At 46.1% G+C, this 24,467-nt stretch overlaps 1 protein-coding gene across 1 annotated transcript in view; it reads right to left on the bottom strand.

The window, feature by feature from the left end:
- TMEM200A (transmembrane protein 200A) overlaps positions 1 to 22,111 on the bottom strand; it is a 70,070-nt gene extending 47,959 nt beyond the window's left edge. The window contains exon 1 of the mRNA XM_032772681.2: positions 21,886 to 22,111. The gene's annotated coding sequence lies outside the window, so the exon portion shown is untranslated. The remainder of the gene's footprint in view (positions 1 to 21,885) is intronic.
- Positions 22,112 to 24,467: the final 2,356 nt, after the last annotated feature.

The raw sequence follows: 24,467 nt of genomic DNA, 5'->3' as shown, positions 1-24,467 counted from the left end.
CATGCTCATGGGTGCCCCTGCAGAGCCCGGGGCCTGGGGAAAATTGCCCAACTTGCCCCCCCCTCTGGGCGGCCCTGTATTCCATTCACTTCATTGAGCATGGGCAAATCTTCATTCTATTCAGGGAACTGCTTACTGGAGAACAGCTTTCTATCTTCAGCAGCAACCTCTCCATCATCTGTTTATCAATACAGCTGGAGATACTTGCTCAAAATAAACATTTAGGCCATCATGTTCATCTAAATAATGAGCTTACTTTAAAATGAATAATGTAATAGTCTGGATGGAAGTTAAATTCCTCTATAGAAAAGCACATCTTTAGCTGGAAACACGTGACTGATCAGTAAAAAAGATTCATAATTTTTTAAGGCCAGAAGGGGCCCTTGTAGTCTGATCTAGTGCATAACACAAGCTATAGAATTTCATCAATAATCCCTGCATTGAGACAATAACTTCTGGTTGACTAGAGCATATATTTTAGGAAGACATGAAATCTTGAATTTAAAATGTCAAGTGAAGAAGACCCCACAAAATCCCTTGGTAAATTGTTTCAATGGCTTATTACCTTCACCATTAAAAACGTGTGCCTTATTTCCATCTTAAATTTTATTCTAGCTTCAGCTTCCAGCCACTGGATCTTTCTATGATTTCGTCCACTAGATTAAAGTGCCTTCTGCTATCAGATTATATTCAGGCTCCAACATTCTCAGAACTCCTTTTAATCAAAGAACATAATACAGTAACTCCTCACTTAACGTTGTAATTATGTTCCTGAAAAATGCAACTTTAAGTGAAATGATGTTAAACAAATCCAATTTCCCCATAACACTTAGTGTAAATGCAGGGGGTTAGGTTCCAAGGAAATTTTTGGGGAGCAGACAAAAAGGCATTATATATTATACAGTACTGTACTGTAGTTGGGAAGCGCCCCTGGCTTACCCCACACAGGCACAGCTTGCTGCAGGCAAGGACGCTAGGAAGTGCCTTTGCAGCAGCAGGGGCAGCTTCCCCAGAGAAGAACAGGCGCCGACATTGCCAGGAGATGCTCCAGGCCCGCCTCTTACCGTCCCCGCTCCACTCCAGGCCCCCCTCTTCTCACCCCCACTCCACCTCCTCTCCAGAGCATACCACGTCCCTGCTCCCCTCCCCCAAAGTCCTAAGCACCAGCAAACAGCTGTTTGGTGGCGCTTAGGACTTTCTGGGAAGGAGGGAGAGGAGTGGAGACACAGGGCTTCCCTGCTCTTCCCCCTCCATCCCAGCAGTTCCCTGCTGCCAAACAGCTGTTTGGCGGTGCTTAGGACTTTCTGGGAGGGAGGGGCAGGAGTGGGGAAGTGTCACCTCTCCACTTCTCTCCCTTCCTCACAGAAAGTCCTAAGTGCCACCACAGTTTGACTGGGAAGGAGGGGGAGGAGTGGAGAAGAGGAACTTGTGCAATGCTTCTTTGTAAAGCCACTGCTCTTCTTCAGAATATTACAAGCAGTGGACAGAGCAGGCAGCCAAAACGACGTTATAAGGGAGCACGGCAAAACTTTAAATAAGCATGTTCCCTAACTGAGAAGTGACGTAACTTTGAAACAATGTTTAAAAGGAGGCTGTTAAGAGAGGAGTTACTGTAGTAGTTTGCATTTGTCTGGCACCTTCCAGCCAAAGATCTCAAAGAACCTTATAAAAATTAATGAATGTGAAGCATCACATGGGGTAAGTAAATATTATGCCATTTTTTGCTGCTAGGGAAACTAAGGCATAAAGAGACTTCCCAAACTCACACAAGAATTCTGTGGCAGAGCCAGAAACACAACCCAGGCTCCCACTCCTGTGCTTTTACTTCAAGGTTGTTTATGCTTTGAAGACAGAATTCCGAAGTACTGTAGTACATGGCTTAAGCATTACAAACACCTCGAAAACGCATTGCAAGTTTACTGTTAATATTCTAAATAGTCCAGAATAAGAACAAGCCAGCCTGCACACTGTCTCATAAATGACTGACCATTGTTAACACACTTCCCACAATATGACACTAAGTCTAATTAATCACAAAAATTAAAATTCATTTTTCCAACTATTAGAATTCCCACCTATGGTGAAGGTGCTAGGGTCCTCAGAATGCCAGTTCAAAGAATGGTCAGCAAACCAGAAGCCAAAAGTAACTCTTTGAGTAAGTAACTGAAGATTGTGCCAAGGAAGAGTAAGCTCCCATATCCTATATACCTCCTTATTCTGAGTCAACAGCGCATGATCCTCCACTCTCAAACCAGTTTCATGATGTTCAGAGTAACTGCTTTGAAATTAAAGCAGTTGCATCAGTGTAAAACTGATATAATGCAAATAGAAAATCAGAGCCCTTATGTCTCTCCTGAACCACTGGGGGTTACACAGCCTTAGAAGTTACTTTGAAAGGTTCCAATTCACAAACTGAGGGTATGTCCTCACTACCGGCCACATTGGTCTCCCGTCAACTCCTGTATTCGAGCTTGGCAAGAGGCGCAGGCAGAGTCAACAGGGGAGTGGCAGGAGTCAACTCACTGTAGTGAAGACACCACGATAAGTCGATCTCCATACATTGAGTTCGGCTATGTTTTTCAGGTAGCTGAAGTTGTATAACTTAGATCAATCCCCCCCCCAGTGTAGACCAGGCCTAAATGAGTCCACACAGTGACCCAGCATTGAGCTGCTGGCTGCTCACTTGGCTAACAACAAAAACACTTGGCTAGTCTGGGTGGCACCAGCACCACCCCCACCATTATACTACAGTGAAAAGGAGGCTATGTCCACACTGCGGTGTGCAGTTACACTTGGTAGTGAAAGGCTCTGGCAGGGGAAGTCTCAGCAACAGGGAGCTGAGAGAGTGTTTCCCTGCTGCTGGAATCTATATCCGCAGAAAGGAAACAGAGGGACACTACTACAAATAGTGTAAACAGGAGGTGCTGCTTGGGCATGTAGGAGCCATGTAAGATATATGCCCCAGGGTTTGGCTGTTTCTTTATTCTACTCACAGAAGATCAGTGGGGTTAGAATTTTCTGGTGGCAGGAAAGGAAATCTCAGAAGAGAAGACAAAACTTGACACCAAAAGACTCTAGAAATGGAGTGGGCCCACCATTTGAAATCAAACACACTAGAGATGAGGTAGTAGGCCACATACACAAACTTCTTCCCCATAAGGCCATATGGTGCTAAGGGAGGGAGAGAAACAAGGAACTGTTTGAGAGAAGTAAGAGTTTCTTGAGTGCAAGGCCTTAAAAGACGTTAACAGATTCAGATAAACATTCAGACCCTTGAATAGAAGGCTGGATACGTGGCTCTGATTTCTTTTATCGTAACTTGTGAATGTTTGTAGCAGGGAGAATGGATTCCCACCCTGTTCTCTGTTCATTTTACTGTATGAGCAGAATGGGGAAGAGTTGTTGCAATATAAAAATGTGGCATCTGTTTTAATAAAAACAAAACCTAGCCTGAGAAAGAGCAATAAAAAATAATGTTTGGCAAATAAAATATACTCCACTGAAATTTAGAACAGTAAACAAAATATGAAGCGATAAATACAAGCCATCCATCCCTTTAGTTTGATCAGTCTACAAAAAGTCACAACAGTACACCCTGTCATCTCTTGTTTTCTAGGGTGACAAACCCCAGGCCAGAGTTTTGGGCTCATTTTCAGCTCTCTGCGGTGACTCAAGGTATGTATTTTTATAGTTTTACCTCCATGATTGATAGTTCTCTTGAAGATCCACATAAAGCAAGTAATGCTTAACAATGTTCATCCTTCAACTTTTGCACACAGACATAAGCTTGTTTAATCTGCCCTCATGACTTTGTGCTCTAAAGATGTGAAAATGGTACATTTATATTTTTTATTTCATTTTACTTATTTACTTTTGCTGCTTTGGGCAGTTTTGTGCTGCCAAAATTATGATTTTCTATTGAAAACCAACTGGATCCCAACACATTTGGAAGAGTGCAAAGCAGGTTATATAGACATTATATTTCACACTCCCTACATGGATTCTCTTGCCTGGAAACTGGTCACCTACCAAGGCTGGATTAAGGTCTTGTCTACACTACAAAGTTTCGTCAGCAAAAGCTGCCTTTTGTAAAGCTACTTTTGGCGACAAAACTCTGCTGTTTTGCTGACAAAATAAAATCACCTCAATGAGAGGCACAAAGCTTTTTGTGGCAAAGTTAAAGTGACAAAACATTAATGTAGACACTGCTGTTTGTTTTGTCGACAGAACTGGCTTCCGCCAGTATCCCACCATGCCTGACCTGACCGCTCTACTAACTGTTTTGAACTTGGCTGCCCTGCAGGCATGCACCCCTCCCCTTTCAAAGCTAGGGAAGTATCTGACATCTGAGCAAATTGCTCAGTTTAGGTAACAAAGAGCAAATCATTAATGTGGAATGCACCTGTTCTGCCTTGCACTAGGAACACAGGGGCAGAGAGACTGCTGCTGCAGGAAATGGAGGAGGGAAGATTGGGGGGCAGGGAACTGCTGTCTTGCTTTGACATTCCTCAGCAGGGAGAACTCACAGAGCTGCTCAGGATGCAGCTCCCAGCAGCTGAGGAGGATGTGGGAGAACTCAGAGGGAATCACAGAACCATAAGCAGGCAGAGTGGACTGCTTCAGAAGAGACTGCTGTGCCAAGCAGACAGGGCTGGCTCTAACTTTTTTGCCGCCCCAAGCAAAAAAAACAGCGCCACACCTCCAAAATGTGCCCCCGCCCCGAGCCATGCCGCCGAAACGCATCCCCACCCCGAGCACTGCCAAACCAAAAAAAAAAAAAAAAAAAGTGCCCCCCGCCACCCCAAGATTGGACCCCTAGCTTGCTATCTCCCCTATCCCAGACACACCACTCTCTACTCCCTCACACCCATGCTACAGTTGAAAAAGTGGTTGACAACCTACTAGGATGCCCCTGGATAGATGGAATTGAGAAACCTGCATCATGTGACACTATACCTGCCCCATAAGGTGTTGCAAACCCTTCCCAAAGCACCCTGCAGCCAGTTGCGCATTGGGATAGCTGCCCACAGTGTACTGCTCTCTCTGTCGATGCAAGAGCTGTTACTGTGGGATGCACTCTGCCAACACAAGGAGCTAGTGTGGACATGCAACAGCAGTTTTAATTAAAGCAGCATAACTTTTGCCGACAAAACTTTGTAGCGTAGACAAGGCCTAAGGTACAATAGACATCCTCCTAGAGCACCAGCTACCAGAGCCATGTGATAACATCAGAATCTAAGCTTTCACTGAAAAAAAAAAAATTATGTTGATTAACCTCAAGCTTGCAAAGAAAAAAAAGCTTAAAAACATGAACCCAGCGTAACCAATGCAGAGATGGTTGTGTGGTGCACACACCACTAGAGCAGGCCAGGGCCAGATTGGGGGGTGCCCTCTGCTGCTGTTCTGCAAGTGCTCTGCTGCCACTACTAAGGAGTAGTAGGAGGGTCATCACTGCCACTTCACCCTCTGCTGGGCATTGCCTAAAACTGACCCTGTGAACCACTCAACTTCTTCACCAATTGCAACAGATTACTGGCAGTATGGGGGTTTTGTAGTTGTGCACTGTAGCATTTTAAAGGCTGCTACTACAGTACTGACCTATCCTTCCTGTCCAAGTTTTTTCTTCCTGATTTGATCATATTCACAGCTCTATATTCATCTTGTGTTTGCCACACACACCTCTACAGGTCACCCTATAAAAGTGATAAATTGAGTACCACCATTTTGTCAGTTTGGCATTAAGCAAAAGGGCCACTGGCTGTGTGGGAAAGAGTTTAGTCCAGACAGGTGGGACACTGATCACACCACAGTGACTAAATCAAAAGAGCAGACAGAGTTTGAAATGAGAACAGCAGTAGCAGAGTGAACAATAGCAAAATCTCCAAGCAGATCCCACTGTTATGTTAGCATCACTGAATTCGATCTATGCCTATACACAGGAGATCACAGGACTGAGCATAAGCAACAATCAAAGTTTAAGGAAATAGACAATTTACAACCTCATCCCTCTTCTCAGGCAAAAATCCCACTGGGCTCTAAGACAGCATCCTTCTAACTCCAGAGGAAATGACTCATGAGAAATATCCTCCTATGAACATTTTCTGCAGCATCAACATCTTCTGCAAGGGACATTCATGCTCCAGCCTGTGGTTTTAACAAGTACCTGCCTCTGTCTGATTGCTTGGCTCTCAGATGTAAGTTTAGTTATTGGACCTATATTTTTCAGTGGATGCTGTTTGAGACCTGCAGAGAGAACTGCCAGGTTAGGAGGTGGCCACTTCAGGAAAAACAAAACTAAGGATAGAATGCTGCAGTGTGTTTTCCTCAGCCCCACAGTTAAATGGGAGCATATCAAATCTGTCCTCCATAATCTACCCAGACTTCCCATGAATATGATGGACTGAGGCCTTGAACTTGACTCATCTTCAAGGCACTCAATAGCCTTGACTCAGCATATCCAAGAGATCATTTAAAGCTCAGGAATGAAGAATGTGGTCAAGAATCCCATTCTTCAGAAACAATGGAACTTTCTACCATAATTCTGCAAGAGACAAAGCTTTCTCAGGGAGAAGTCAGATATGGAATGAACTCCCTCATGAACTAAGGACCATCACAAATCTTACCCATCTTCTGCTCCAGGTGCACACTTCTTTCACTATTGTAATAATCTTTGTACAAAGTATACCTTGTAAGGTATCATCTGAAAATTCATAATTTGCTGGTCAATACTGTCCTGATAAAATATGTATGGCAGCATTTTAGTGGAACTTCTAAGATTTCCCTGTATGATGTTAAGAGTGCACATTCAAAACTCATTGTAGCACCAATCTGGTCAAACAGGCCTGTCATGAATAAAAGAGTATACATATGCCTTAATTTGCATATAAGCAGTAAACAGAGTCACCAAGAAGGGCAACAAATAAATCTCAAACAGCAGGGGGTGGGGGAGGCGAGAAAAAAGCAGCAGGAAACATCCTTCCACCTGGACTCTGTCTCCTAGTTCCCAGCTGGAAACATTTTCAAGAAGGGGACTTCTGAAAAGATGGGGCAAACATCCCAATCCACCCCTCTCTCTCTCCACTGACCCTAACATTCTCTAAACCTGAGAAGACAAAAGGAAACAGTCATTGGACTTTGGAGGAAGGGTCATGGCCGAATCACGAAGAGGATATGAATGTTTAGCATATCTGGAACATAAACACATTGCAATGTCAGCTAAAAGAGTGCCATGCAAATGGCACTTTCTGGTGACATTGTAAATAAGAAGAGGGCAGCATTATTTCCCATAAACGTAAACAAACTTGTTTGTTTTCATGAATGAAGAAGGACTGAGTGGACTTATAGCAGTGGTCCCCAACCTTTTTGTCTGGCGGGCACCAGACGAAGGACCGTGGCGGTGGTCGAGCATCCACCGAAATGTTGCCGAAATTCGGCAGCATTTCGGCAGCGACACCTCCAGATGCACTGCTTGCCACCGTCAAACGACGTCATCAAGAGGCCTGACTGCCAGCCAGGACGTGGGTGCATTTACATTGTTTTATTTTTGAGTGGAATTACATAACAAAAAAAGTCTATATTTGTAAGTTGCACTTTCCTGATAAAGAGATTGCATTATGGTGTTGTATGAGGTAAACTGAAAAATACTATTTATTTTCTTTATATTATTCTTATTATCTGTAAAAAAGATAAAGTGAACACTGTTCACTTTGTATTCTGTGTTGTAACTGAAATCAATATATTTGAAAATGTAGAAAAACATCCAAATATTTAAATAGTATTCTATTATAGTTTAACGGTGCGATTAATAGTGCTATTAATCTCGATTAATTTTTTTAATTGCTTGAGAGCCCTAGTTTACACATATTTTGAGAGACCATTTAAAGTGAAGTAGCCCATCAATTGGTATTCTATTGTTTAACAGTGCAATTAAAACTGCGATTAATCATGATTAATTTTTTTGAATTAATCGCATGAGTTAATGGAGATTAATCAACAGCCCTAGTGTTGACTATGTGTCTTTGGTTGTGACACTTTAAATACCTTTCCCAGACCTGAAGAAGAGCTCTGTGTGGCTCAAAAACTTGCCTCTCTCAACAACAGAAGTTGGTCCAATAAAAGATATTACCTCACCCACCTTGTGTCTCTAATACCCTGGATCCAACACAGCTACAACAATACTACAGACTTTAATTCTTAAATTTTACAAACACCAAGCCTGAAAATGAAATTAACTATTTTGAAATGAAGTTTACTAAAAGTCAGAGTGTGACATACTTTTGCACATTTAAGTGACCTAGTAGCACAAGTCACACTTCAAATGGGACAAGATCTACTGCTGTAAATATGTCCACCATGACAAACATTTCTGTAATTTAAAATAAAATAATACTGGTTTAAACTCAATCATTTGAGCTACAGGGTAAAAAGGAGCTCTTATTTTTTCACAATCTAAATTCTTTGATAGCCTTAATTTTAGAGGAATAGAAAAATAATGAAAATAGCATACATGTTTGCACAATTACTTCTAGGCCTCTTTAAACAGAAATGAAATGAGACTAGGTTTTATAGACACTATTAAGGGAAATAAATTAGAAGAGCTGTCTATACCTGGCTTTCTCAAACTCTTGGGCCTCTCTCATCTGCTTTTCTCCCATGTCTGGATGAGGCCTGAAATCTTTGTCTTTTCATGTACAGTCTTGACAAGAACAAAACGCAAATTACAGCCTGAGATTGTTAGATTTCCTGTGCGCTTTTTCCTGCTGGTACTAAAAACTCTTTCATGCATCCCTCAGCGCTGAAGGAACTGAGAAGGTATTCCCCTATGACGACGACTCCTGTCCAGCTGCAATTAGGGTTGCCAACTCTGTAATATTTAAAAAACAGACACTCCATCAGGAGTGCCTGAACATCCCCTGGCCCTTCCCCCTGAGGCTCTGTCCCCCATTCACTTCTCTTCTTCCCTCCCCCATTGCTTGCTGGTCTCCCTTTCTTTCCCACCAGCCTGCCTCCAGAAGGATTCACCTGCAGAGCCAAGGCTGGGAGCTGCAGCTGCTCAAAGCAGGTAGCAGACGGCCCTGGCTGAGTAGGGGCTGGCCCGGGTGATGAGCCAGAGCCTCCCCACCTCCCCTTCCTGCAGTAAACAGACTTTTAGCGTCTGGTCGTAGATCTGACCAGATACCGTCAGGTCCCCTTTTCCACCGGACTTTCCGGTCGAAAACCAGGCACCTGGCCACCCTACCTGGGGTGGAGGCAACAATATATTGCTAGTGCTAAAGGCAGAAAAACTGTTTCTCCTCCATTCCCTATACTCCCCCTAGTGGTGCCCAGACAGAGTGGCGCTTCTGTGGAAAGGGGGTGGAAGCAGCCAGACGCCTCAGGGCCTTGCTGGCTGGAAGACAAAAGAGAACAGCCTGAGGACTGGGAGACAGAACATGGGGAGAAGACAAGCAGGGAGTGCTCCCTGGATTCCTGGTTATCCCTTGAATATGTATCCCCTCCTTATGTCCAATAAGCCTATTTCCTCTTAGACCTCAGGTCTCTAACTACATTCCCCCTCAAGTCCCTGCTCTCCTGGGAGCAGTGGGGACTTGTGAGTCCCTCTACACATTATCAGTGTGAGTAAATGATTCCACACCTGGTCTGAGTTAGGTGCACAGAAACAAGCTCGTCCATATTACTGGAACATGTCAAGGTGAAAGCTATTGCTATTGTAAGTGTGCTTTAGTAGTCTGGCATTATACTAATTGCAGTGATATATGAATACTGATTTACCCGAACTGATGGGAAGGTGGGGCTTCCTGAGCTCATTTGTTTTGATAACAGCTGGACTTGATTGTAAAATGTTTGAGAGCCACTGTCTGTACTGCAGTTTAAGGCTCTGAGCCCTAAGAAATCATGGATGAATTTTAAATATGAGAATAAATTATAATAATTGGAAATTCATCTCACTCATGACAATATTCAACTTTTGGTCACATTGCCCTTGTGTTTTAGCATGTAATACCTTTGGGCAAGATTAACTATTTAGAGTAGGAGTGGTAAAGATCCATCATGCAGGTCAAGTAGATAAGTTTAAACACATGCTACTGGAAGAATGACCAAGCATCTTTTGTATATTTTTAGTTTAATATTTAGTAAATTTTAAGTGATAACATTAATTGAATATAAAACTGTTCTCCAACAGTCTACTGCTTACAAATAAGCAGCGACAGTCATGTGGAAACATTCAGGCTCATAAAGGAGGGGGGTGGGAAAAAAAATTCACATCCTGGCAATAGTGAAATCACACCAAACATAAAAGTGAAGTTTTTTAAAAAGGCCTCCTAATTAATCTGATTTTGTAATGATTTAAATGAATAAAAACATGGGTTATAAAAATAGTTAAATTGCTCTCTGAATTCCCTCCTGTTGTGGAAGGAATCCTTACAGCTGTCACTGTAAAAGTTCTAAAAGCCCCATTCTAGTTTCATATTTTATTTATGGAGTATATACACACATACACCCCCACACACCAATCCCTACTATGGCTCTTCAGTGGTATTTTAACCTGGCACCTTCACGACCAAAGTACACACCTTTGCCACCTGAGATAAAAAAATAAGTCCATTAACTGGTGGCACTTTAAGGTTGTTTTCCTCTACATACACGTCAGCTCCTAGGTAGGGAGGCAACACATACTTTAAAAGCATGGTAACACAAACCGCAATGCAGTATATACAAATTACATAAAAGCTCAGCCTCAGATTGCCTCTTTCTATGGAGGAAATCCAAGATGGCAGTCTTGAGGTGCTTAGTCTCCCTTCCCTTATGAAACAGCAGGTAAAAAGCAGCAAATTCACAAAAGTAGAATTTTCTATTCTTTCTCAATTGTTTTTTCACTGACTAGTTGTGATGGAAAGTAGCTTCAGTTATTTTTATGAATAGGTTATTGTGAAGGAGCAGAGACAGCTACCAGGCACAGCAAGGGTTAAAGAAAACATGTGGGGTCAGCTAGCCCCACCCCATTAGGGTGGCCAGATAGCCAGTGTGAAAAATCATAATGGGGGTCAGGGGTAATAGGAACCTATATAAGACAGAGTCCTGAATATCGGGACCTCTGGTCACTCTACACGCCATTATACCTGCAGCCAATGCCAGGCTTGGAAGGGGGAGAAAAGAAGGGAGCCTGGTTCAGTCAGGGGCTGACTGGCAAAGAGGCAGGTGCTCTCTGTGTGTCTGTCTGAAGGCACAGACACAACCTACCTGCCAACGCAGCCACTGAAAGCAAGTAAGTCTTCCCCTACCAAGGGGAATCTACCACCAAGCCCCAATGGTGGTGAAGCTGAACTAGCAGGGCCATGCCCCAAACTAGAGGACTTACATAGGGAACAGCTCAGACAACAGTTATTGAACCATACCCCCACCACAGCTGGGAGCAAGAGTTATCTCCCCTGTCCAGGGGTGTGAGTGGCCCAGGACACTGAGCCAGGACCCGAGAAAAAGGAAGGCAGGTCCCCCACTCCAGTCCCTAACCAACGATCTAGCCGCTAGGCTGCCCGGCCACTGAGCGCCTTATCACAAATTGTGGAAAATGTGGGCATGACCCCATTTCCTGCTGCAGGGAGTTAAAACAAACAAAAAAAGGGGCAGAGAGAGAGAGAAGCCACCCCACGCCAAGCCCTTGAATGGAGGTGGAACAGCTGCTGAAATGGATGGCCGAGCAAAACACCCAGCAACAACAGCAACTCCTGCAGCAGATGGGTATGCAGCAGTAGTAGCAAATTTGCTAACTGGCAGCCCAGCAGCAGCAACAACAGCTGGTCTAACAGGTGGCCTCCATTTTGCAACCCACTGCCCCAGCAGAGCTCCCTAACCCTGCCCCTATTGGGCTTGCCAGAATGGGGTCTGACAACGATCCTGAGGCTTTCTTAGAGACTTTTGAACAGGTGGCCATGGTAGCCCCATGGCCCTGAGCAGGGACAGCTCTAGGCACCAGAAAACCAAGCACATGCTTGGGGTAGCACATTTTCAGGGGCTGCATTCCGGCCATCTTTTTTTTTTTTTTTTGCGCTTCAGGCAGCAAAAGCCTAGAGCCAACCCTGGTAGCAGCAGTGCAGTGTGCGTCGGGGGTGCCCTGGGGACACTGCAGTTTGTGCCGCACCTTGTGGGGGCCAGGCAGGCTCCGAGCGGGGAACACTTGGGCTGAGGGCGATCCCACGGGGCACAATGAGCTGCCTGCAGGTGCCGCAAAGCAGCTGCCCCCCGGTGCCGCAGCCAGGGCTGGGCAAAGCAGCCCGAGCCACCCAGGGACTGTGGCAGGGCAGCCAGAAGCAGCAGCAGGGACATAGAGGACAGGATGCTGTCATGTGGGGCCCGTGTCCTGCTCTGCAGGGCTCGCTGGGGCTACTCTGCCCCGGCTCCTCAGCCCCCTGCCAGGGCGGTCCTCTGGCTCTGCCCTCCCGGGTTCCAGCCAGTCCTGGAGGCGGGAGCCCTGGCAGGAGGGACCCTGGGCTAAGGTGCAGCCCGGGAGTCCCGCTGCTTACCCCGACCCTGCCAGCGCTGGACTGGCTGGAGACAAGGGGGGAGTGGGCAGAGTCAGTACTAGTTGGGGGGAGCAAGAGCCCAGGGCTGGGGCGGCAGAGGGTAGGGATGGGCGAGAGCACTTGGGGTGGGGTGCGAGAGCCCAGGGCTGGGGTAGGGGGCAGCCAAAAAATTTTTTGCTTGGGGCAGCCAAAAACCTAGAGCTGACCCTGGCCCTAAGATCAATGGGCTGCAGTGCTAGCCCCATACTCAACCGGAGTAGCACACACCATATACCACACTTTAGACACCACTGCTGCCCAGGACTATGCCCAAGTCAAGGCAGTGATCCTTGAAACCCTAAATATTTCAGAGAAAACGTTCTGGCAATGCTTCCATGGGGAGCGGTACCTGTGGGGGGCCCAACCCCACCTGGTCACCCAGAAGCTGCATGACTCATGCTGGAGATGGCTCAAACCAGAAGTAAAGACGGGTGCAGGTTGTTGAACAGGTCCTACTAGAGCAATTTGTCCAGATCCTGCCCCCCTGGGGGAAGAGAGTGAGTGTTGTGGCATCACCCTGACACCATGACGGAAGCCATTCAGTTCATGGAGAACTACCTAGCCACCAGAACTCGGGGAGGCGCATCATGACCCGAGCACCCAGGTATCAAGGCAGAAAACCCCACATGACACCCAAGAGCAGGACCAGTGTTTCACGTGTGGCCATTCTGGGGACTGGTCCAGAGACTGCCCGTACATGGAATGTAGCTTTGGGAAGATCTGGACTCTGCAGGCACGAGCATGCCCCAGGGACCCAGCAAAAGCTGAGCATCTTGCTGTGGGTAAATGGGAAAGAAGTGATTGAATTCATAGATTCATGGTGTGCCCAGACCCTGGTACAAAGTACAGTGGTGCCTAGTCCTGGCCCACCTCAGGGCACCATCATGTTGCAGTGTGTGCATGGGAATGTGAGGGCCTACCTCCACACAAAAGTGACTTTAACAGAGAAACACGAAGAGCTGCTGATAGTCAGACTGGCCCTGACACTGGCCTACCCGCTTATCTTAGGCCAGAACTGGGACCAGTTGGGGGAATTGTTAGCGAACGTGGTGGTGCCCCTGTCCAACTGTCGAGGATCCCAGACACCAGCCAGCCTGAAGCAGTGACCCTTGCAGGCTTGGGGAAAGTTGCTGACACTGGTAAAGGGGCATCACAGGCCTCAGTGCCAACTCAGGCCCACCAGGTCCCCTCCCAGCCAAAAGGGGAACTTACCCCATTACCTGAATCAGAGATCCTGACTCACCTCTCTAACTTTGTGGAGGAGCAACAGGCTGACGACACCCCGAGCCGCAAATGGCAGTGGTGAATGGGGAGATTGTTGAACCCCACGAAGAGGGACAGTTCCCATGCTTCGAGATTCAAGGTGACCGTCTGTACCACACAGAGAAAGATCAACCAACCAAAGATGTTCCACATCAGTTCTTGGTGTCCCAGCCTTACCGGAAGAAAGTTATATTGGGGTCCTACCTCTCTTGTTTGTGGTCCGAGAAGTACCGCAGTCTTCCACTGGTTTCTCACCATTTGAGCTTTTACATGGGAGGCAAACCTGGGGGATTTTAGACCTCATTTGAGAAATTTGGAAGGTGCAACCATCCCGAGCCGACAACATGATACAGTATGTGCTAAACCTGCAGGAGAAACTTGAGGTCCTAGGTTCATTTGCCAGGGAGAATCTCCTACATGCCCAACAAGCGGCCTACAATAAGTGAGCACATCTCCAGGAGTTTCAGCCCGGTGACTGGGTGCTGCTATTATTGGGCCTGCTGGCAAGGACCATACAAGGTGATCCAGCGTGTGGGGCAGGTGAACTAAGAAATCAAGCAAAAAGACAAATGTAAGGATACAACAGATCTATCATGTGAACTTGTTAAAAACATGGAAAGCTCAGAAAGGCTTACTAATAGTACCCTACCCACTGGAGTCTGAACAAAGCTCGCAAACTCTGGGGTGGTCAAGATTGGGGATAATCTTAACCCCAAGCAGAAAGGTCAGGCACAAGAATTGAGCACTGCCTTCTCTTCTGTTTTCTCAACCCAACCAGGGTGGACTCACCTGATAACTCATATTCAGATGGAATCAGGCATTAAAGTGAGAGAACCCCCCTCCCCCCGCCCCTTCCCGAGAAGCTTAGAAAGACCATGAGAGATGAGCTCCGCTCAATGATCGCATTAGGGATGATTCAGGAGTCATTCAACGACTGAAAAGTCCTGTGGTTCTAGTCCCTAAGTCTGAGGGAGGCACTTGGTTTTGAATAGACTTCCGCAAGGTCATTGCAGGCATCAAACTTTGATACCATCTGATGCCTCGCGTTTGATGAACTGCTCATCTGGCTCGGAAAGCCGGAATACATCACAACTTTAGACTTAAAGGGCTATTCGCAGATCCTCCTCACTCCTCAGTCCAGGGGGAGGAGGGAAACCCACTTTCTCCACCCCCTTCAGGCTTTTCCAGTTCCAGACTATGCCCATCGGCTTGCATGGGGCCATAGCCACATTTCAGCAGCTAATGGACTGAATTCTCTGCCCCCATAACAGATATACAACAACGTACTTAGATGATGTGGTGATCTATAGTTGCAACTGGCAGCACCATCTGAAACGTGACCATAGTCCTGGAGTCCCTCAAAGAGGCCAGCCTGACAGCAAACCCCACCAAATGTCTGTCACCTTGGGAAGCATGAGACCACCTACCTCAGAAGAGGTATAATCCGACCCTTGGTTATCAAAGTCCAGGCCCTCCAGCTGTGCCCCACACCATCATCAAAGAAGCAGGTATGTCAATTCCTGGAAGTAGCTGGATATTACTGCCACTTTATTCTGGGTTCTCCTCCATTGCAGCCCCCCTTTCCAATCTCCTCAAGAACGAGAGTCGTAAAAGGATCCAGTGGACCACAGCCTGTGGAGGCGGCGTTTTAAACTCTGAAGGCCCAGCTCTCTCAGGAGCTGGTCTTCTACAGCCCTGATTTCACCAAGGAGTTTTTGTTGCAAACAGATGCCTCAGACATGGGCCTAGGAGCAGTTCTATCACAGGTAGTGGGGGCAACGAACACCCCAACCTGTATATTAGCAGGAAACTGTTCCTGCGAGTATTCTGTAAATTGAGAAAGAAGCCCTGGCAGTAAAATGGGCCATGGACTCACTCCATCATCACCTTCTGGGGCACGCACTTCACCTTAGTTACAGACCATGACCCCCTCCACTGGATCCATGCCATGAAGGACACAAATCTCTGAATCATGAGATGGTACCTCTCTCCTTCCGCATCCAGCACTGGGCTGGGAGAGCCCATCTGAATGTGGACTTCTTTTCACAGGATGGTGGATGATAGTTGCGGGAGGCACAGACCCCAAAGGTGTTCATGGGGGCGGGGGGATGTGTGAAGGAGCACAGAGATGGCTGCCAGGCACAGCAGGAATTAAAGAAAACCTGTGGTTTCAGCTGGCCCCACCCCATTATAACCGCAGCCAATGCCAGGCCTGGAAGGGGGAGAAAAGAAGGGACCCTGGTTCAGTCAGGAGCTGACTGGTGAAGAGGCAGGAGGTCTCTGTGTGTCTGCCTGAAGGCACAGACATGACCTGCCTGCCAACACAGTCACTGGAAGCAAGTAAGTCTTCCCCTTCCAAGGGGAATCTACCGCCAAGCCCCAATTGTAAGGAAACTGGACTAGCAGGGCCACGCCCCAAACCAGAGGACTTACATGGGGAGCAGCTGAGACAATAGGCCCTAAGCCCTCTGTCACGGCTAGGAGCAAGATCCATCTCACCCGTCTAGGGGTGTGAGTGGCCCAGGACTCTGAGCCAGCACCTGAAGAAGAGAAGGGCAGGTCCCCCCCTGCCCAAACCAACGATATAGCTGCTAAGCTGCCTGGCCACTGAAGGCCCCATCACAGTTATATAAAAAAAATAATGTATTTGGTCAATATGCATATGTGAAACTCTAGGGATGAAATCCTGATCCCTCTGAAGTTAATAGGAGCTTTGGCACTAATGTTAGTGAGACCAGAATTTCACCATAAAACTCTAAAAACAATTTAGAAAAATACTTTCATTAATTTTTACTTCTTTTAGCTGGGGGAAAATGGACGCAATCATTAGTTTTCTGAAAGTGTAAGATTCCAACAAGGGATAATACTAATAAAATATAGATGGAAATGTACATAAGGAGCCTGAAATGCCACTCATGGCAAAGGTCTCATGTGGTTTATAAAGATACTCTACACACACAAAATTATTTTGTTGCTTTACTTTCTACAACTACATTCTGTTGGGCTTATGTTAGGCCCTCTGCTACATCAGGGAATCCTATTGCAGCTATACTTTCTCCCCAGAGCTCCAGCTCTGGGAAAGTGGGATTTATGTTGACTAGTCCTCTGCTGCAGCAAACACCTAATTCTGCTCCTTTCTAGCACACTCTTCTGCCAGTGGGAACATGGATACAGAGAAAAAATATCAATCTCCTTCTCAAAGACTGAGTAGTGAGGAGCAGAAGAGGACTCAGGAAAAAATACTCTTCCCCCCCCCCCCCCATACAGAAATGTTACAGAATTATCTATATAGAACTACATTATTTTCAACAAGCCATCGTATTCCTCCCAACACTACTGCTGTATAAAGACAATACCGTAAATCAAAATCACTGCTCGCTGCTCATGATTGCTTCTCAGTGTCAGTTGAACCTACTTTCAATGCAGAATTGAAGGCTGCCTGGAGTTCTTTAATACTTTTTTACAAGATAGTCATCTCCTGTTGATAGATGTATACCAAAGTTAAACCAAGGCCTTTATGAAAAGTAAGCATTTAGGCAAATGCAAGAGGTTTAGATTCAAGGCAGGAGACCCTGTGACAATATTCAGTTACAATAACTTGATTTCATTTATGGAAATGAATACTTTGGGGACAACTTCAACCAAGGTTGACTGAGAATAAGAGTTATGTATGTACATCTGTGTATTGAATTTAGTCATGTGTAGAGATGAATATTACTGCAATAGAATGACAGTTACTTTCAGTACCATTAGCGTGCATTTCACCCAAGGTGTGGGAGACTAGCAGAAGGTCCTCCACAGCACTTAAGCCCCATATAAAGAAAGAGGAAAGATACACAACAGCCTGCACAACTGGTGAAATCAGCTGTTGCTGCTATACCACACAATAAGTCTCTGCAGCAGCCTCACTCATTGATCCCATGTAAAAGAGGATTTAACCTTCCAACCTACTCTGCACTCCACTAGCATTCTCTCCCCTCTTTATCCTCCTGCAGTGCATAGTGTGTCCATCGGTTTCCACCATTTATTTTGGTCTTGTCCTGGTCTGTTTAGGCTTCCGAGTGTCATGTTGATAGATCTGGTTTCTGTCTCTATTATTCTGCATAATGTTTCTCTAGGTCACCCTCTCTCTCTTTCCAGGTGGTGGCTATGTTATCACTTGCCACGGAAGTCATATTGGTGGAATCCTTAAAGTTTATCCTAAATATGTCCATTGCCATATTTTTATATCAGGTTTGATATTTTAGATTGATTTGCTCTAGAATTTCCAGTGTAGCAAGAAACTCTTTTTCTGATGGACTCTGAAGATCATCTAGAAGCATTTATGTTAGAATGAATAAACATTCTTATCAATTTCTTTGGTAATTTCCATGTCTCTGTTCCATAAATGAGGACAAACATGATCCTCTTGTTAAAAATTCATATTTTTGAGTCTGTGCCAATTATACTACTTTTCCAGTCTTTTCAGGTTTATGAAAGTAGTTTATGCTAAAGGGTAAGCAACAAATATCAAAAGCAGCAGTGTCATCGCTGAACCTCTCACTCTCTAGATAGGTAACATGATTTTCTTCTTCTAGTATTTCTTCATTCACGCTAATGATTACTTTTGGAACATTGATAGCCATGTATTCTGTCTTCCTCTTGCTGATAAACAAACCACATCCACCCTGATTGAATCATTGAACCCCGCCACTTGGTAAGGCAACTCCCACCTTTCCTGTGCTGTATATTTATGCCTGCCTACTGTAGTTTTCACTCCATACATCTGAAGAAGTGGGTCATAGCCCACGGAAGCTTATCCTCTAAGAGATCTGTTAGTTGTTAAGATGCCACAAGACTCCTTGCTGTTTTTGATGAAACAGACTAATACAGCTGCCTCTCTGAAACTATTGTTTCAGCAATATGCAGATTTCTGACTCTGTTTTTAGATTTTTACTTTTATTAATCATTTCGAGTCAGTTATCCAGTTAATGACACACCATGACTGACAAAGAATCAGAGTTGTATAATAATAGGGATACTGAATTTCTACCCATTCTTTTCTATCCAATAAAATACCCAGATTCAGCTTCATGTGCAGACACAAGTCCACTCACATAGATCTGATTTCAGGATCAGAGCCTTAGATTATAAACTCTTTGGGGGCAAAGGCCAGGCTTTTGTGTGTGTTTGTACATCACTTAGCACAACACCACTCCAATCCTTATTAGGACCTGCTATAATATAAATATTAAACAGTTATTTTAAAATATGTAAACATTGGTTAGGTGATTAATCATGCTTTTGTCCCCCTACTATTTTTTCTGGTTAGCTCAGTTATTTATTCTCTTTTCTTAGTTTGGTTGCCTTTTTTGTTTGTTTGTTTTTAACCATAATTCTTAACAGGGGAGACCAGAGATGTATGCAACCTAGGGTCTGTTTCTTGCTCCTACCACAGTTAAAGGCAAGATGCCTGGTGTCTTCAGTGGGGCAGGATCGAGTCCTTACTGAATAAAATAACTGCACAGCTTACAAAATACATCAGAAGGTTTAAAACACCATGTATGACACCAAATTACTACTACATCAGGCTCTCATTTCAATCATGTCCTCCAGTCCTTACTCAAGCAAAACTCCTATTGATTCCTGTACAAAAAATAAAGTGATCTTAAAATACCAAACTTTTCCTGACAGCAACCTTTGATTCTCCTTTTTGTATATCACATTTTCATCTGGATTAAACAACTTCACTGGGAATTTTGCCTGAGGAAAAAAAAATTCAGATTTTGGTTCTAAAGGAATAAACTACAGTTAGTAGACATCTTCTTTGGTTGTACCATAAATGCATCCTTTATTCATCTTCTCCCTAAACTAACTATTGATTTTCTGGTTTTTTGTTTTTTGTTTTTAAACTGAGACACATGAATGACCCAAGAGCATTTTAGCCACAAATTCTGGTTCCTGTGGTATGCAATAGGTATTTTCTGTCATATTACCATGTAAGTCCAAGGAAATGGGAACAGACCTCAGTGAATTAGGGCTTGATCCTGCAAGAGGCTAGGAAACTCTGGCCATGGTCCAAAACACTTACACAAGCGAATAGTTGCATTAAAAATCAGTGGGACTACGAGCATATATAATAAACTCCATCACAGGTCAGCAGTTGGGATTGAACCTGGGACTACTTATGTAATTACAGGTTAAATGCTAGGCTGGATTGATCAGTACCTTGCAGGATTGAACCCTTAATGCCTTACTGTTTTAATCTGACTATGGAGTTTTCCATGAAAATAAAATAACCCTTGGATTCTGACAAAATTATAATGGGTAAAAAGCATTAGTTGTATCTCACTTCTATTCAAGGAGAGCAATCTTACTATACTAAACTCTCAAGTACCAGAGGGGTAGCCGTGTTAGTCTGGATCTGTGAGTCAGTATCCCTTTAGCAATACTGCACTTTCACGCTGGCTCTAACAAATGAGCAACAAGTGAAATATGTTTCTATGCCAATAACATAGTAATTTGGAGAATAAAATCATGTGTAATTTATATCTAAAGCAGCTTATCTCCCTGTATGGAGTGCTGTTTTCTGCTAAAGACAAAAGATTAATTGTCCCATAATTATATTCAAAGTATTTTGCTACAACTAAATGCTACTGGCAATATATACACTAAAATGTTCCAAACTTAAAACAATGTAGCAGTATTTTCAAATTATTCAGCTACAGTTTCTATACAACGAAAACATATTTTGCTGCTTTTAAAGTTTCTATATTTTGCATAGAGTGTTTTAGAAATAAATGAGGGGGAAATCTGATGGGAGCCATATAAATACCTACAAAGCAAAAAAGCCCCATCACTTTATAGGAGTGCCTTTTATTTACAGCAAAATAAGAGAACAACCACTTCTGTATCAATCTAGAATCAAGATAAATCACAAAATAGGAAACCTATAATGATAGAATTTTATTGAACCATATAATCCTCATCCTTTAAGAGCATAATAATAAAATGCAGGTCAATCTCATGTTGCAACTGGTTGTTTTGCAACTGGTGTTATACCAAAAGGACAACTTAAGGGAATTATCCCCTTTTCAAACAGTAAAGACACTTACTTTGTATATTTAACTATTGAATAAAATATACTTTGCCAAGAATTTAAATGAATACACAATAATTCTGCATCAACATATTGCATGATCATTGATTAATGAAAAAATTAACCTCCTCAATCCTAAAATATTGACTAGATAAGTGTTTTCAATTCTGCAGAACAACATATGGATTGAATACTATATAACTATTGTTAATTATCGTGCCTAGGAAGAAATTTAAAATATCTACCAACTCTCTAAACTGTAGCGGTAGTCTCCTTTAGGAGCATACTGTTACTAATAAGCTTCTGTCCATTTGATGAATGATTTAGTAGTCAGTTATGTATGGATATAACGAAACAATACAATCTCCTTGGCAGTTTCCCTCTCTCACCAATAATCAGTACACCACCATTTCTGTCAAAGCAAACCTAAAGCTGAACAAAAATCGAAGTTCTATACAAATAAATACAAACAGGCAAACTCGCCTTGGGGAAAAGCACAACCGTTTTGCTTCCACTCCTCACTAGCGACTCCTGCCAATGAGTCGACCGCAGCCTGTGAAGTATTTCAGAATTGTGAGCCCACAACAAAAGAGGGTGTAGCAGCTGCAACGAGACCGGCAGCCTCCAGCATCTCAAAGGCCCTTTTAGGAGGCTGAGAGTTGGGGGGGGGGGGGGAGGTGTTGTATTTCAGTCTGCCCATCAATGCCATGCCCCCTCCCCTGCCCCAGGTTAGTGCAGTGAGTTAAAGAAAGGGGTGTCTCTCCTCCCTCCCAGATTGGTAAGGAGTTTTACAGATGGGCAGAACAGGCGCTGCCTTGCTCTCCCTACCCCATGTCTTCCCTGCCTCGAGAGCTCAGATTTGTGCCTCTCTTCCGAAGTCACTTCCGATTGACTTGGGAGGGTGCGGCGTGTAAATGGCTCTCTGGACAGGGGAAGAGGGGGGGAAAGGTTGGTAGACCCCAGCCGACCCCACTCCTCCCGTACCTGCAGTGACTGTGCAAGGTCTCAGCCGCTCAAGTGGAGAACTCCGGGGCTGCTCGGCGCCGACTGAGGGGCAGAGACCCTCTTCAGAGAGACTGGGGCGATTCAGCGGGGGGCTGGGCAGCCGATTGCCTGGCCCTTTCCCAGCACCATCCTGAGCGCGCCTGGGGCCGAGAGAGCCATGCTGGGGGGCGCGAGAGGGAGAGAAGCGGGGGCAGCGGCAGGACATTTATTCCTGGCCCAGGGAGGCGGCTCGCCGTCCGGGAGCTGCTGGCGCCGGCACCTGGGCAGCTGCACTGCCAGCCAGAGGTTGCTGCCCCCTGCTCATCCCTGGGCTCTGAGGAGACACCATGGCCCCGGGCTCTTGGACCGCAGCGCGAGCCGGCGGGGCCCGGGGGCGCCTCAGCTGCTCTGGCTGCCTGGACTCATCTGTCAGCTGCAGAGGGGGAGAGACAGGCAGGAAAGTTTTCAGCTGCCGTGCGGGCGGCACCGCCCCCCACCCCCGCAGGAGCTCCCGCAAATGGAGCCACCGGCCGGCAGGCCAGCCACCCACACAGCAGCGCCTGGAGCACGGCGGCCCGGCCCGCGCCCAGCCACTCACGCCCCGCCCGCCCGCCCGCTGCTACGAGCCCCCCGGGGGCGCGGCACAGCCCGCCAGCCGCCAAGTTTCACATCTCGCCTCCCAGCCTGAAACCCGTCTCCACAGAAACCAACCCCAAGTGGTACACGTGTGCCACGGAGAGCCGTGGGGACAGCAGTGGGGGCGGGCTCCGAGCCGAGGGGCGCGACAGGGACCCCAGCGCCCTTAGGGGCAGGATCAAAGCTCCTAGCCGGAGCAGGGACCCCACAGCCCCTAGCACGGGGTAAGGGCGAGGCCAACGCTTGGAGCGGGCGGGGACTGCCCAGGACCCCTGGGCAGGGGCAGGATCCCTTAGGCGGGGGGTGGGGGCCGGCCTCCTAGAGCTGGGCACAGGGACAGAGAGCCCTCGGCGGGACAGGGGCAGGCAGGCAGGCGGGGTCCCGGCCCCAGCCCCTTTCCTACCTCCCTGCTACAAGAGGAAAGGCGAGGCGGCAAGTTTCTCCGCTCCCCGAAGAGCCCGGGATTCCCCGCGGCTCCCCCGCACGGTGCCTGCCCTTCTCCTCTCCTGGCTGCTCTGCGAGATCTTCGAGAGGGGCGAGCGGTTTGCACGGCGCTCGGCCCCTCGGTGCCACCTCTCCTCCCCCCGGCTGGGCGCTGCGCTGCTCTGCGCCTTGGGGCCGCTTTGCCAGACTGCCGAGCTCCCGGCGGCTCCGAGTCCCAGCTAGCCGGGCGGGGGAGGAAGAGGAGGAGGAGTCGCAGGGAGAGGCACTGATCCGGCAGGAAAGAGAGGAGGAGGGCACAAGGGTACGGGGCTTGTATTGGAGGGGAGCTCTGTGTCTATGTCACTTGCATTCACACATTGCAGCTACGTGCTGAAGTGGGAATGCCCGTGTCTTTGGGAACAGGCAGGAGCGGCGCAGGGGAAACCATCTGCGGAATTTCCCGAGGAAGAGCAAGGTGTCCCCACCCAACCAGCTGCTGGGGAGCCAGGAGGCTGGTGGGGGGTGGGATCTTGCACCCTGACCCCCAATTTGCATATCTGCCCATGCAAGACGCTGCCTCTTAAAAAGGGTGGCAAATAACCTCCCGGGAAGCGACAAAGCAATAAGGAAAAAGAAGAGGAAGGAGCAGGAAATGATTCACTTTAATTTTTATATATAACCGCAGTTTTATGATTCCACTTTTTTGGTTTTTGCCTGTGTCCGCCCCCCATCCCCGGTGTCTAGCCAGAGGCTTCACAACTCAGCCAAACTCCAATGTGGGATCTCACCAGGTCTAGCCCCTTCCAGGGCTGTGGGGCTCGTGAGAAGTGGAGTTTTAACCCTCACAACTTTAATCAAATTTGAGTTTTAGTGGGAGAGACTATCAACTTAAATAGTCACATTTCTGTCTGAACGTTTTTTTAATCTGCTATTGTCACAAGCAACACAGTGATTGTGAATCCAAGATGACAGAACAAATTGTTTGAGCATTTGATAGCACTCTGTGTATAGCAGTTTAGTTAATGGGTTTCCCCTGTTATTTGGGTGAGTCATTTAAGAACAAAGGTGAGAAAAAAATGTAAACTGGGAAAATGTTACTGTAAAACCACAAAAAGTGACGGGAGTTGAGTGGCAAGTGGAGTACTTGAAGCTACTTTTAATTCATTTTTAAAAATCAATTAGATTTCAAGTTGGTGTTACCCACACTGCTTCTAAGGCCCCATCTACACTGGCAAGTTTGTGAGCAGTAAAGCAGCTTTGAATGCTGTAACTCTGGAGGTGTACACGCTGCCAAGCCACTTAAACTGTGCAGATGCAGCACTCTAAAAAAAACCACCCCAACAAGAGGCATAGAGCTTTCTGCGCCAGGGCTACAGCGCTGCGACTGGCCCCTGGGAGGTGTCCCACAATGCCTGTTCTCACCTTTCTGGCCATTGGTTTGAACGCTACTGCTCTGCCCTCTGGTGAACCCATACATTCCTTTGCAAATTTGAAAGTCTCCTTCCTGTTTGCTTGGTGATGAG

Source organism: Chelonoidis abingdonii, chromosome 3 (assembly GCF_003597395.2).
Source record: "Chelonoidis abingdonii isolate Lonesome George chromosome 3, CheloAbing_2.0, whole genome shotgun sequence".
In the NCBI taxonomy this organism is placed as follows: Eukaryota; Metazoa; Chordata; order Testudines; family Testudinidae; genus Chelonoidis; species Chelonoidis abingdonii.
The sequence above is the reverse complement of the archived record's forward strand: the minus strand, read 5'-3'. Positions and strand labels throughout refer to the sequence as shown.